We start from the raw sequence: 13,901 nt of genomic DNA, 5'->3' as shown, positions 1-13,901 counted from the left end.
AACATTTATTATGAACTCTTTGAATCTGGCACCCAACACATAGCCCATTACAAAAAAACTAAAACTAATAAAAACTAAACTTAAACTAAGCATTTTCAAAAAATAAATACTAAACTAAAACTAGAAAACTCACTCTAAAAACTAACTAAAACTAACTGAATTTGAAAACAAAAATTCACAACGAAATTAAAACTAAAACTAATGAAAAATCCAAAACTATTATAACCTTGGTCCACACCACTGAGCTCACACTGTCGGAATTAATTTAATCATGAAAGTGCTCCACTGAGACTACAGTGATGCTCCAAGAGATGGAGATGACATCAGACAAAAATGTAAAATTGATAAAATAACAATAGTTGATATATCCGCACCTGCAGCTCAGAACCAGAACTGACTCCTTACCAGCAAATGTTTTCAAATTAATTCCAGATGGACTTTGGAAAAAGGTTGAAATGCTCCCAAGATGGGGAAAATGGGTGTTTTTGTTCACATTCTGGAGCATTATTTGTCTCTGGAGTTCAGGTGAAAAACCAAAGTAACCTTAAACACACCAAGTGGATGTTCAAAAATGCAATTAACCCTGAAGGCCGAGCAGTTTCAGGGAGTTACAGTTGACTCACTGTGTCCTTGTTTTTCTCTACAATAAATACAATATATAAGTCTTGCACCTCCTATGGAATCAGCACAATCACGGCTAGAATTGGGGGAACTCAAAAGTGTCCTTTGTGCAGAATAACACACATATAATGTTATGAATCTCTAAATATATATATATAAAAAAGTGCAGGTTGAATTTCTTCTATTATTTATTTTTACACAAAGTAGGAAAACGGAATCTCTTTGTATATAACTGTCCAGAAGTGTTCCCAATATTGGAAACATTTTTATTATTGTCATGTTTCCAGCCTCTCCTGTCCTCTCCTCTCGGCTCTGTGTAAACAGATTCATGTCTTCACAGTGTCTCTGAGGAGCAGAATTTAATGTTTTTAACAGGATCTGGTTAGTGCACTTTATTAACACTTTAGTTTTTTTTTTTTTAGTAACACTTTATTTTGAATGACACATGGAGAATAAAGTGATTCTGACACAAATATCAACATTTTAAGCTTCAATTTCGGAATTTTTCATAACCTATGATTTATTCAAGGACTGTCAGAAAGTTACAATTTTGACGATACATTGTGTGTTTTTGGTGATCTTTCAAATAAAACACACATTTCAGAGTGCTAATAGTTATTCTCAAGCTTTTAGTCATATCACATGATCTCCATAAGCCAGTTGAGGTCTAAGCAAACACTTTACACAATTTTTTCAAGGATCATTGGATGTTTCTGGCATGAAAAATTGGTGTAAATTTAGCTACTTTTTAAAAGAAAGCATACTTTTCAAACCCTCTGGCTGGTCGTGAAGTTCAGAGGGTTTAACAAAAACATTAAAAACATTTTAAAAATTGTATCAATGTTTTAAAAAAAATGAAAAAATTATTTTATTTAAAAATATTTTTTCCGACTATAAAAAAATACTCTAATTTGTTTTTATTAATTCCGTGTATAAAAATAATTAAAAAAAATAATAATTTTATTAAAAAATTAAATTGTATTTCTTTTTTGTTAATTAAGTTTTATTCTTTTTTTTTTTTTTTGATAAAACATACAGGTTAAAAGAAAAATTTAAGACAAACTATTTTTTCCCGAGTTGCCTACTGTACATCATTCATATTTTTATCCATGCTCGTAAAAAATACATCTACATATTTGCAGTTTTTGTGGGTCAGATGCAGGACTCAGATCCTCCTCTGGTCTGGACTCAGACTCAGTAGCTGCAGTAAATCACATGTGGTGGTATTTGCGCTGCCAGCTGTGGTCCTGAAACGGTTATAACTTAATCCTGTCTGTCCTGACATGTAAGATAAAGTCTTGGTGGGATCATTACTCCCATCAGCGGAGCGTAAACTCCATAAAGGAGGTGATAAACCTTATCAGAGGGCAGAGCCGCTGCTGGTGAACCTCTGGATTTGAATAGAGTCGGCGGCTGATCGCCCGCTTTGATTCAGTCAGAGGAAGTGGCTTTAATCTAATGTTTAGACAGCGGCCGCCTGATAACACCTCAGCTGTGTGTGTGTCTGTGTGTGTGTGTAAATCAGCCTGTGAGATAATCAGAAAATGTTCCGGGACTTAAAGTCTGTAATATGCAAACGCTCCCCGTGAAGCTTCCTGCTGCCAGAGCGCCGCGTGTTCACAACGCCGTCAGTCCCAGAACGCCACCGCTTTAATTGAAAGAGACAAAGACAGCGTGTGTCTGTTTGTCTCCTCTCATTCTCCAAGAGAGATGATGTCATAGCCGAGTGGTTGCTATGGTGGCGTCGCCAAGGACCAAAACAACCAAAACAGGACCGACGGCCTCGAGTGTGTGTTGGAGAGAGACAGAAAACGTGAGGGAGTTTAAGTGTGTGTGTGTGTGTGTGTGTGTGTGTGTGTGTGTGTGTGTGTGTGTGTGTGTGTCTCTGTATGTTGGTGTGTGTGTGTGTGTGTGTGTCTGTGTGTCTGTGTGTTGGTGTGTGTGTGTGTGTGTGTGTGTTGGTGTGTGTGTGTTAGTGTGTGTGTGTGTGTCTGTGTGTGTGTCTGTATGTTGGTGTGTGTGTGTGTGTGTGTGTGTGTGTGTGTGTGTGTGTGTGTGTGTGTGTGTGTATGTGTGTTGGTGTGTGTGTGTGTGTCTCTGTATGTTGGTGTGTGTGTGTGTCTGTGTGTGTGTCTGTATGTTGGTGTGTGTGTGTGTGTGTGTGTGTCTGTGTGTGTCTGTGTGTCTCTGTGTGTCTCTGAGTTTGTCTGTGTGTGTGTGTGTGTGTGTCTGTGTGTGTCTGTGTGTCTCTGTGTGTCTCTGAGTTTGTCTGTGTGTGTGTGTGTGTGTGTGTGTGTGTGTGTGTCTCTGTATGTGTGTGTGTGTGTGTGTGTGACTCTGTATATGTGTGTGTGTGTGTGTGTGTGTGTGTGTTCCTTTGTGAGTCCAGTCTGGTTGTAAATATTTTGCGGTATTCCATGGTATCGCTGTTGTTTGTGTATATCCATTGCCACGGCAACCGGGTGGCCATTCCCATCGGAGGAGGGAGGGGTCGGGTGATGTAGCAGAGATCCAGTGTCCTCATAAATCTGTTCAACAGTCACAGAGCCAATAAAGTCATTAAAAGTCAACAAGAAGCCGTTTAACAGACTCGTTGATCTGTTGGTATCTATAAAACTGATGCTGAAGCTTTGGCTCTAATTACTTCAGTCCGTTTGTGATTTTTATGATTTGCAGTGAGGAGATGCAGACATGCAGTCAGCAGTGGACACTTTAATTAGTGTGTAATGTTGTATGTCATGCCAGGGAGAAACCAGAGAAATGTCGATGATTCAGAAGCTGTTTCAAGCCGCCATATTTAAATGGTTCAGTCAGTCTGAACGTCCCAGAAACAAGAGATCGATACAACATAGTATCACGATATTCCATGTGGTGATATTATATCGATTCATGGTCGCCAAGTATCCATATGTAGCGTTCGTTTTTTTCCCGGAGGCTTTAGCGGGCTCACTTTTATGAACATACTGGAGATCCTGGTATAATATGAAACTAGAAGATCTAAGGCAGGGATGGGCAACTGGAGGCCCGGGGGCCGCATACGGGCCGCACCCTCACTTGAAGTGGCCCTCAGTACAACTACATGGATTTGAGCATGAAATCTTAAAAGTGCAGTGTTAAAAATGCACAAAATTACTTCTTGTAATTAATGTTGGTCTGCTGTTCTTGCACTGAAAACAAAAGAAATCACAATAAGTGGTTATTTTTTATTTGCTTCAAACCTTTTGTATTCCTATTTATACTGTTCTACATGCATTTGAGCATGAAATATGTTAAGTTACTGCACTGTAAACAAATAGACACAAGATGTACAAATAGACAAAAAATGAACAAAAAAGACAAAAAAATAAACAAAAAAAAGACACAAAATGAACAAAAAATGACACAAAATGAACAAATAGACACAAAATGACCAAAAAAGACACAAAATGAACAAAAAAATGACACAAAATGAACAAAAAATGACACAAAATGAACAAAAAGGACACAAAAAAGACAGAATTAATAACATTGTTTCTTTTTTTGGTCATTTTGTGTCTTTCTTTAGTCATTGTAGTCATTTTGTGTCATTTTTGGTCATTTTGTGTCTTTTTTTGGTCATTTTGTGTCTTTTTGTGTCTTTTTTGTGTCTTTTTTGGTCATTTTGTATCTTTTTTTGGTCATTTTGTGTCTTTTTTAGTCCTTTAGTCCAACATAAAATGTGATTTTGAATCTTTTTTTTAACTTTCAAAACACTATCATGCTCAATAAAGAATTTTAAATGTTGCAAATGTGAACAAAGGTGTCAAATCTAACATATAAGAGGGTTCCATCCAGTTCTGTCATTTTATACTAAATCTATTTGAGCTTGTCTCCAGTTTTACTTGGTATATCATCTGAAACTGGCCTCATGGAGTTTACAGCCAGAACTTTAGAGGTAAATTTACAGTAGGACTCCACGCTGCTTTGTTTTCTAGTCTGGATGGAGTCAACAAGTCATTATTTGGAGCTTTTGGGGACTCCACAGGGTTAAAGACTGTTTAGCTGGAATTTCAGAAAGTTTGACACCCAACCACCATTGGTTAATTCAGAGACATTTGTGTCTACATCCATATATAATAAACTGAGAGCTTCTAGACTAATACATAAGTAAGTTATTATTTGTGCTGCTTTGGACTTAGCAGAATGGGAAAGTGATAGTTTCTGGTAGTTTTCCAAGAACTTTCATGGAGCAGAATTTATTTTTTTACTTGTTTCCAACAGCAGTTAAATCTGGTGTGCTTCTGGTGTTTCAGTGCAATAAATATGTCACAGATTCTGGTGATGAGCCTCAAGATGTTCAGAAAGATTTGGCATAAGGAGGCTCTATTTATAAAAACACATTCTTTTTTTTAGAAAAACAGTTGTCTCCATTGCAACCCTGCTTTCAAAACAGTTGGGACGCTGTAAAAAAAACAACATGATAAAGACAGAATGCAATGACTTTCAAATCCTGTGCATTAGATATCTTGTCCTTTTATTATGTTCATTCACTGAATATGGGTCACAAATGGGGAAATGTAGTTATTTTGTAAATATATGCACTCATTCTGAATTTGACACACTCTGTTTTTATTTAAGATTTATGCAACATTCCAGTTTTTGGGGATTAAGAGGTTTAAATAATGTGATTCAGAGGCGGAGCCGCTTTCTGCTGGTTACTAAGAGAAAAACACTGATCAAAACAAACAAAACTACTATAACCTCATTTATGTGTGTGTGTGTCTGTGTGTGTCTGTGTGTGTCTGTGTGTGGCTGTCTGTATGTGTCTGTGTGTGTGTCTCTTTGTGTGTGTGTGTGTGTGTGTGTGTGTTGTGTGTATATGTGTATGTTGTTTCTCTGTGTGTGTTGTGTATCGATGTGTGTCTGTGTTGTGTGAGTGTGTGTATGTGTCTGTCTTTGTGTGTTGTGTGTATGTGTGTGTCTCTGTGTGTGTGTGTTTCTGTGTGTGTCTGTGTGTTGTTTGCGTGTGTGTGTGTTTGTTTCTGTGTGCGTGTGTGTGTGTTTGTTTCTGTGTGTGTGTGTTGTGTATCGATGTGTGTGTGTCTGTCTGTCTTTATGTGTGTGTGTGTGTGTGTGTGTGTGTGTGTGTCCATATGTGAGTAGCTGTGTGTGTGTGTGTGTATGTGTGTGTCTGTATGTAGGTGTGTGTCTGTGTCTCTGTGTGTCTGTGTGTGTGTGTGTCTGTGTTTGTCTCTGTATGTATGTGTGTGTGTGTGTGTGTGTGTGTGTGTGTGTGTTACCCAGTTTATAAAAGGCATACCCACCCACACACACACCCACAAACAGACACACACACTCTTGCTCTCATGGCAACAGAGGATTAAAGTCTCACACTGAGTCTGACGCCACTGACCTGTGACACACACACACACACACACACACACACACTCTGTAGTTTTGTTATAAAAGATGTGCTGGCCTGGGATCAGCTGTTTGTTAACATCTGGTGAATTACTGTCGGGGTCCACACACACACACACACACACACACACACACACACACACACCTGGGATCTGCTCTGCTGCTTTGTTGTCTCTCTGTGTGTTTTGTTGTTATTTTTAGTGACTCACAGAATGAAGCAGCAGGATAATTAATATTAATCCTCTGAACAACCAAAAGTAAACAGAAACCAAAGGTGCTCCATTATGATTTTTAATACGTGTCAATTAGCTGTTTTTGTTGTTGAACTAAAAGTTGATATAATTAGTGTGATGAATGGAAACCATAAACACCTTTTCTAAGGATTTTATTTAGAGTTGTTGTTGTTGTTGTTGTTGTAAAGATGAGATATTTATGTTGTTTTACCATATTTTCTCTGTTATATTACAAAAACTCTAAATTAAACTGAAATGTTAATGTTAAATAGTTGCAGATCCAGTGCGGCCTTGACAGAAATGTTAAAGCTCAATGCTGATCTATATTTGAGAGGCTAATAAATCGAAGCCTGCAGTAATTTGTGTACATAAAAACTTCTTTATGCATGGGATCCCTTAAACTGTACAATGTGACCATGATATGCAGGTTTTCTCTAGTTTTTTAGAGTGCTTACGGCAAATGATGTCATACGTTCATTTGCATATTGGTGACGTAATCGCTCAATTATTCCCCATGTTATTAAATGCTGCTGTGTGTTTCTGTGCTCTATCTTTTAATATCAACTCATTTTATGATTGAATATTCCAAGTATCTTTAAATATCTTGTTTTTGATAACAACAGATCATTATTTCCATTTTGCCTCTCATATTTTACGAAGAAAAAGTTTTTGTATTATGACGTCTAACTTAACTAATTGACTTAGCCAAGAAGTTAGCTAAATAGTTAGCTTAGCAAGCTACTTAGCTAAATACTTAGCCAAGAAGTTAGCTTAATAGTTAGCTTAGCAAGCTACTTAGCTAAATACTTAGCCAAGAAGTTAGCTAAGTAGTTAGCTTAGCAAGCTACTTAGCTAAATACTTAGCCAAGAACTTAGCTAAGTAGTTAACTTAGCAAGCTACTTAGCTAAAAAAAAATGGATATAGGTCATTTTTCACCCATGTTGTGCATTGAAACATAGAAGGGATTTTTTTTTTTAATAATTCAAAGTTTTTATTATATTTTCATTATTACAACATACAAACAAACATCAAGCAAAACAGACAGGATGGAGGTCATAAAAAATACAAGAATAATAAATAAATAAATAAATAAAATTAAAAATGAAATAAAATACAAAATCTGAAAATAAATTAACTAAAAATAAGACAGGAAAGTGAGTAGGCAAGGCAAGCAAATTGACACATCTGTCTACCAAAACGATCACAAAAAGTGATTTTTATTAAAAAATGAATGAAGGTAAACATAAAAATCAGGATGTATGATGATCAAAAACAAACTAATTGAGGAAAACCTGGAATACTGAATGATGAGAATAATTTATTGCAAAGATATAGAACATAAAAACTCTGTCACTGGGTCACTTTAGGCCATGTTGTGCATCAAAGGGTTAAAGAAATCCAGTTTTCCCCTCTAGCAGAATGATAATGTGTGCAGGGAGAGGAGATCTGTGTGTCTATGTGAGACTATCAGCAGCTGAACACTGACTGGCTGCAGGGCTCCAACTCACACACTCTTTCTGTGTGTGTGTGTGTGTGTGTGTGTGTGTGTGTGTGTGTGTGTGTGTGTGAGGAGGTGGAACAGGACCGGGCCTCTGCGACATGATAAGCTCCTTAAGTCACAAAACTGTTGAGCAAAATGTCAACAGGAGTGTTTTTTAACTTGACTCTCAGGGTTCAAGTGGAGTTCAGTTTTGAAAAAGCTTTATCGGTGCAACAAGCTCTGCATCAGCTGCTGACCTTTGACCCCTGGACTCTGGAGGAGCCTCCGCTGGGTCCGCAGTTATAATCTGATGTGAAGGAGCCAAACTTCTCTTCTCAAAAAGCCACAGGAGTTTATTTTAAAGTCTACTGAGGATACAAACGTTTCCAAAGAAACCAAACGCATCAGTCGGACTGAATATAATATTTCCTTTTGATGTTATGGTGCAGATGTAAAAATAAGATGTGGAAGGTTTGAATATCACTCAGAGTGAGCAGAGATACACATATTGTCATTCAGCTGGAGAAACTTCTTACAGGTTTTAATACATTTAAGGGAAATATAAGATGGATAAGATCAAAGGTTCACAGTGTTATACAAGCCAAGTTATACAGACTGTGTTTAAGGTGGTTATAAGGGAAACTAATCATTATTTTTTGAGTTTTTTCGTCTTTTCGTATAAAGTTCCAGAAAGTACTGTAAAACATGGGTCTCAAACTCGCGGTCCGCGGGCCAACTGTGGCCCTCGTGATGATATTTTGTGGCCCCCACCTTGATATGAAAGTTTAATGTGAGTTTTATATGAATGGCACTTTGTGTGTGGAAGATCCCTTTAATTACTTTTTTTGGTAATTGTATGTCTTTTTTTAAATAGTTTTGTGTCTTTTTTTAGTAATTTTGTGTCTTTTTTGGTCATTTTGTGTCTTTTTTTTGATCATTTTGTGTCTTTTTTTAAGTAATTCTGTGTCTTTTTTGGTCATTTTGTGTCTTTTTTTAGTCATTTTGTGTCTTTTTTGGCCATTTTGTGTCTTTTTGATCATTTTGTGTCTTTTTTAAATAATTCTGTGTATTTTTTTTGTCATTTTGTGTCTTTTTAAAGTAATTTTTTGTCTTTTTTGTAATTTTGTGTCTTTTTTATCATTTTTTGTCTTTTTTTTAGTAATTTGTGTCTTTATTTGGTCATTTTGATACTGCCTCTAGCGGCCCCCAGGTAATTTGAGTTTGAGACCCCTGCTGTAGCAGTATTTTATCTGGTTTTGAGCTGCTATTGGTCAGAATACATGTTATAATAAGACTCTGTTGATGTGGAGTAAGTCAAATATAGCAGTAAAAACTCAAATTTCCACTTATCTTAAACACAACATACCATTCAAACCCACAAAAACAATATACAGCATGTATGTTAAGCAGTAAACTAGCCATTTATTAACTTTATTCAAAAGGCAATAAGTGTGGAACGCATTCTGTGCACCTTCAAAATAAAAGCGCTACGGTTATATTGATTTGTTGGTTTGTGGTTATACAGAAATGTTGAGAATAAAGCCGACTTTCAGTGTTCTGTAAAGTTGTAAAGATGTCACAGATTGGTTGTTCCCGTGTCAATAAGTCATCAGAGGAACATTGTTTCATCAATGTCATAAAATGAGCAATAACCACGATATTAAAGGTGCAGTAGAACTAAAATCCTCCAATACATAAATGAGATATTCTCGGTAGCAGCTGCTTAAGCTATTGTTTTGGGAAAATCTGTTTTTATGTAATTTAGGTGAATTTTTTTAGACATATTTTAGATGAATTGAGGAAAATCAGCTTGTAGCTTGCAGTCTGCTTTACCGAACTCAAAAAGTTGACTTTATTCTCGTCATTTCAACTTTTTTCTAGAAACTGCATAATGAATTTCTTATTTTTCCCCATTATTTTTTTCTCCTTCCTGGCCCTAATCCTCTTCCACAAGGACACAGTTTAAGGACTACAGAGATATATTTGTATCATAAGAAGTTTGCAAAACACTACGGAAAAGAATCGGGCCAGATAGGAGAAAAAAATTATGAGAAGGATTTTTTCCGCCTTTAATCAGTTTAGAAAATAGTTAAAAATGGGAATAAAGTCAACATTTTGTGTTTGGTTTTATTTCAACTTCAACATTCGACTTTTAAACTCGTCATTTCGACTTTTTTCTAAACTAAATAACTAATAACTAAATAATGGGGGGAAAAAATCCTCATCTCATTTTTTTCTCCTACTTGGCCCCAATCCTCTTCCATAGGACCCAGTTTAAGGATTTCAGATATATATTAGTGTGATAAGAAACTATAAAATCTTAAGAATCCAGTGGTCCCATGTGATAAAATGTTGGTTAGGAAGGCAGTCAGCCCAATATCTATTATTTTTCAAGCTACAGGCATTAAAAATCAAAAAGGAAATGGTTTTTGTGCCAACACTGAAAGCCTTGAGTTGCACAGTAAAGTTCAGCTGACCTCTTTTTCAAACAAACAAATAGTTTAGTCGGCTGGTTTAGTCACTCTAGTTTTCTGTTTGTTTCATGAACTCTGCAGCCTGTAACGATGGAGAGGAAAAGTTTTAATTTCACTTTTATTCCATTACTATCTATCTCAGGAATGGGCAACTTAGATACAGGAGGGGGCCACAGTTTTCCATGTTCATTACCACAGGGCCACAGATAGGAGCGTGTACTTAACCAGATATGATGAAACTGCAATTTTAAATATGTTAACAGTGCAGTAACTTAACATATTTCATGCTCAAATGCATGTTTAACAGTATAAATAGGAATACAAAAGGTTTGAAGCAAATAAAATATAACCACTTATTGTGATTTATTTTGTTTTCAGTGCAAGAACAGCAGACCAACATTAATTGCAATAAGTAATTTTGTGCATTTTTACACTGCACTTTTAAGATTTCATGTTTTTGGTCATTTTGTGTCTTTTTTTGTTCATTTTGTGTCTTTTTATGTTCATTTTGTGTTTTTTTGTCATTTTGTGTCATTTTTTTGGTCATTTTGTGGGTTTTTTTGGTCATTTTGTGTCTTTTTATGTTCATGTTGTGTCTTTTTATGTTCATTTTGTGTTTTTTTTGTCATTCTGTGTCATTTTTTTGGTCATTTTTTGTCTTTTTATGTTCATTTTGTGTCTTTTTATGTTCATTTTGTGTAATTTTTTTGGTCATTTTGTGTCTTTTTTTGGTCATTTTGTGACCCAGGCCTCCAGTTGCCCATCCCTGATCTATCTATTTCCGATGCATCATGTCAGTTGTTTGTCGGCACTGGGAGACGTTTGACCCCGTGACCCCGCCCTCAGCCCCGTGACCCCGCCCCCCCACCCCCAGCTGCGTCTCTCTGTGTGAAATGGTTTGTCCCGTTTTTAGCTCCAGACCGCAGGATCGAACCACCGCTGTTAGCCGGAGAGGGGGGATTTTCCACAGAGGCAGAGAGCTGGCTGCTCGAGACAAACCGCAAAACCTCGGGGGGCGACAGACAGAGAGAGAGAGAGAGAGAGAGAGAGAGAGAGAGGGAGAGAGAGAGAGAGGACAACAAAGAGAGAGACCTAGAAACTAAAATAGAGCGAGAGGACAGCGAGGATAAAGGGAGTATTATTTAAGAGTCCTCTCAGCAGAGACTAAACTTAAACACAAGCAAGAAACTGGAATTCCTCTGAGGCACGCTGGGCAAAAGTGCAGTGTCAGGACGTGTGTGTGTGTGTGTGTGTGTGTGTGTGTACGGTATAATGATGGGAGGGAAACCTAGAATTTAAGACCCCAGGAGAGAAAGCTATTCTGTCCTCCTCAGAGATGTTGTTAGTTCTCACATTCTTGGCGTCTTCGGTCCGACCTTTTTTAAATCCTCGGAGGGAAACCGGAGGAGCCGATTGGTCAAAGTGAGTTTGTGACACAAAAAAAACGACTCCTGGAGTTCAGGACACAAAGCACACTGCTGTATCAGATACTCACACGTTAGATTTATCCAGTTTAATCCCCTTAAACTCTAATTACCTGGGGCTGCTGGAGGCAGTATCAAAATGACCAAAAAGAGACACAAAATTACTTAAAAAAGACACGAAATTACCAAAAAAAAACCACACAAAATGACCAAAAAACCACACAAAATGACCAAAAAAGCCAAAATGACCAAAAAAGACACAAATTATTAGAAAAAGACACAAAATTACTAAAGAAGACACAAAATTACTTTAAAAAGACACAAAATGACTAAAAAAAAAGACACAAAATGAAAAAAAAAACCTAAATTACTTAAAAAAGACACAAAATTACAAAAAAAGGACACAATTATTAAAAAAAGACCCAAAATGACAAAAAAAAAAGACACAAAATGACAAAAAAAAGACACAAAATCATTTTAAAAAGATGCCGGTTAATTTACGATCATGATGTTTATGATCAGCGGAGACTCTGTGCATAATTAGCCATGCTGGTTTGTTTATGATCAGCTGCTGACGTTGTGCACAGTTAGCGGCGGCGGCCACAGTTGCGTCTCCCGTGTTTAATCCGTTGCGTCTCTAAGCGATTACGCGATGATCGAAAACCATACGTCACCTCCGGAGTCTCTAAATCCCTCTGGGGACTTTTTTTGTAATGGAGACACGCAGAGTGAGCGGACATTTGAGAGGGGACGTGGCCTGAGACTTTCCCAGTGGCCACTCTTCCCCCTAAAGTATAGGTCTCAAACTCGCGGCCCGCGGGCAAATTGTGGCCCTCGTGATGATATTTTGTGGCCCCCACCTTGATATGAAAGTTTAATGTGAGTTTTATATGAATGGCACTTTACCGTGTTGTGTGTGGAAGGTTCCTTTAATTATGTCTTTTTTTGGTAATTGGTAAATGGTCTTTTTTTTCCTAATTTTGTTTTTTTTATAATTGTGTCTTTTTTGGTCATTTTGCTTCTTTTTTTAAATAATTTTGCATCTTTTTTGGTAATTCTGTGTATTTTTTTGACATTTTATGTCTTTAAAATAATTTAGTGTTTTTTTGGTCATTTTGTGTCTTTTTTTGGTCATTTTGTGTCTTTTTTGGGTAATTTTGTGTCTTTTTTAAATCATTTTATGTTTTTTTTTAAATAATTTTGTGTCTTTTTTGGTATTTATGTGTATTTTTTGGTTATTTTGTTCCTTTTTTAGTAATTTTGTGTCTTTTTTTGGTCAGTTTGTGTCTTTTTTTGGGTCGTTTTGTGTCTTTTTTTTAAAGTAATTTAGTGTTTTTTCAGTCATTTTGTGTCTTTTTTTGTCATTTTGATACTACCTCCAACAGCCCCAGGTAATTAGAGTTTGAGACCCCTGCCCTAAAGGAAACACGGCTTTTGATTGAGGCTGTTCCTAAACAGCTCGTTGGACATGGAAACAGTTATCAGTGTGGGTGGATGAGACCTTCAGGGTAATTAAGGACGATTCAGAGACAGTTTCGCCTCTTATTTCATCAAGAGAAAAATGCCATTTGACATTGGGTGATTTTCTGCTTATCTTCAGGTATTTAGACTCAAGGTGTTCTAGCTGCTCCTGCAGAAACACGAGGTGCACACAGTGAAAGGATGCTAGGTGCTCAGCATTGCAAAAGCAGCTTCACTTAATGAAAACAATTACAAAAATCTGCCACAAGCTGCTAAAAAGCACTCAGTCTGATTGACTAATTGACTTATTTGTCTCATCAGAAACCATGTAAATGTATCACAAACTGGCTGGATAAAAGAATAAAAACTGCAGGAAACGTAATTAAAATCACAATATGACCAAATTATGAACAATCAATCAAATCAAAACCTTCATGCTGTTGGTATCTAAGCTGCCACAGCAAATAAAAAAAACATTTTATGTAATTTAAATAAGAAATTGTCAAAGTTATGTCACCTCTTGGTGCTTTTCTAGTTTAAAATCTGAGATATTTGCTGCATCAGAGACTCATTTTAATGTCAAACTTTAGTGACATTAATGATGTTTGGGTGCAACAGGTTGTAATGTTCACGTCAGTCAGAGTCAGAACACAAAACCAACCATCGCTTCATCAAACCGAACTCTTCATCTTCATCATCTTCATCATCATCATCATCATCATCATCGTCATCATCATCATCGTTTCTAACAGAGTCAGTCTGGGAACAATTAGCTCTGGAAGATTCCACCTTGTTGTTTTTCTCACCGTAACGTAACATAACGAGGCC

At 36.7% G+C, this 13,901-nt stretch overlaps 1 protein-coding gene across 1 annotated transcript in view; it reads left to right on the top strand.

The window, feature by feature from the left end:
• aig1 (androgen-induced 1 (H. sapiens)) overlaps positions 1-13,901 on the top strand; it is a 38,300-nt gene that overhangs the window by 16,780 nt on the left and 7,619 nt on the right. The gene's annotated exons all lie outside the window — the stretch shown is intronic.

Source organism: Centropristis striata, chromosome 18 (genome assembly GCF_030273125.1).
Source record: "Centropristis striata isolate RG_2023a ecotype Rhode Island chromosome 18, C.striata_1.0, whole genome shotgun sequence".
Lineage (NCBI taxonomy): Eukaryota > Metazoa > Chordata > Actinopteri > Perciformes > Serranidae > Centropristis > Centropristis striata.
This window is presented reverse-complemented; position numbering and strand designations above follow the sequence as displayed.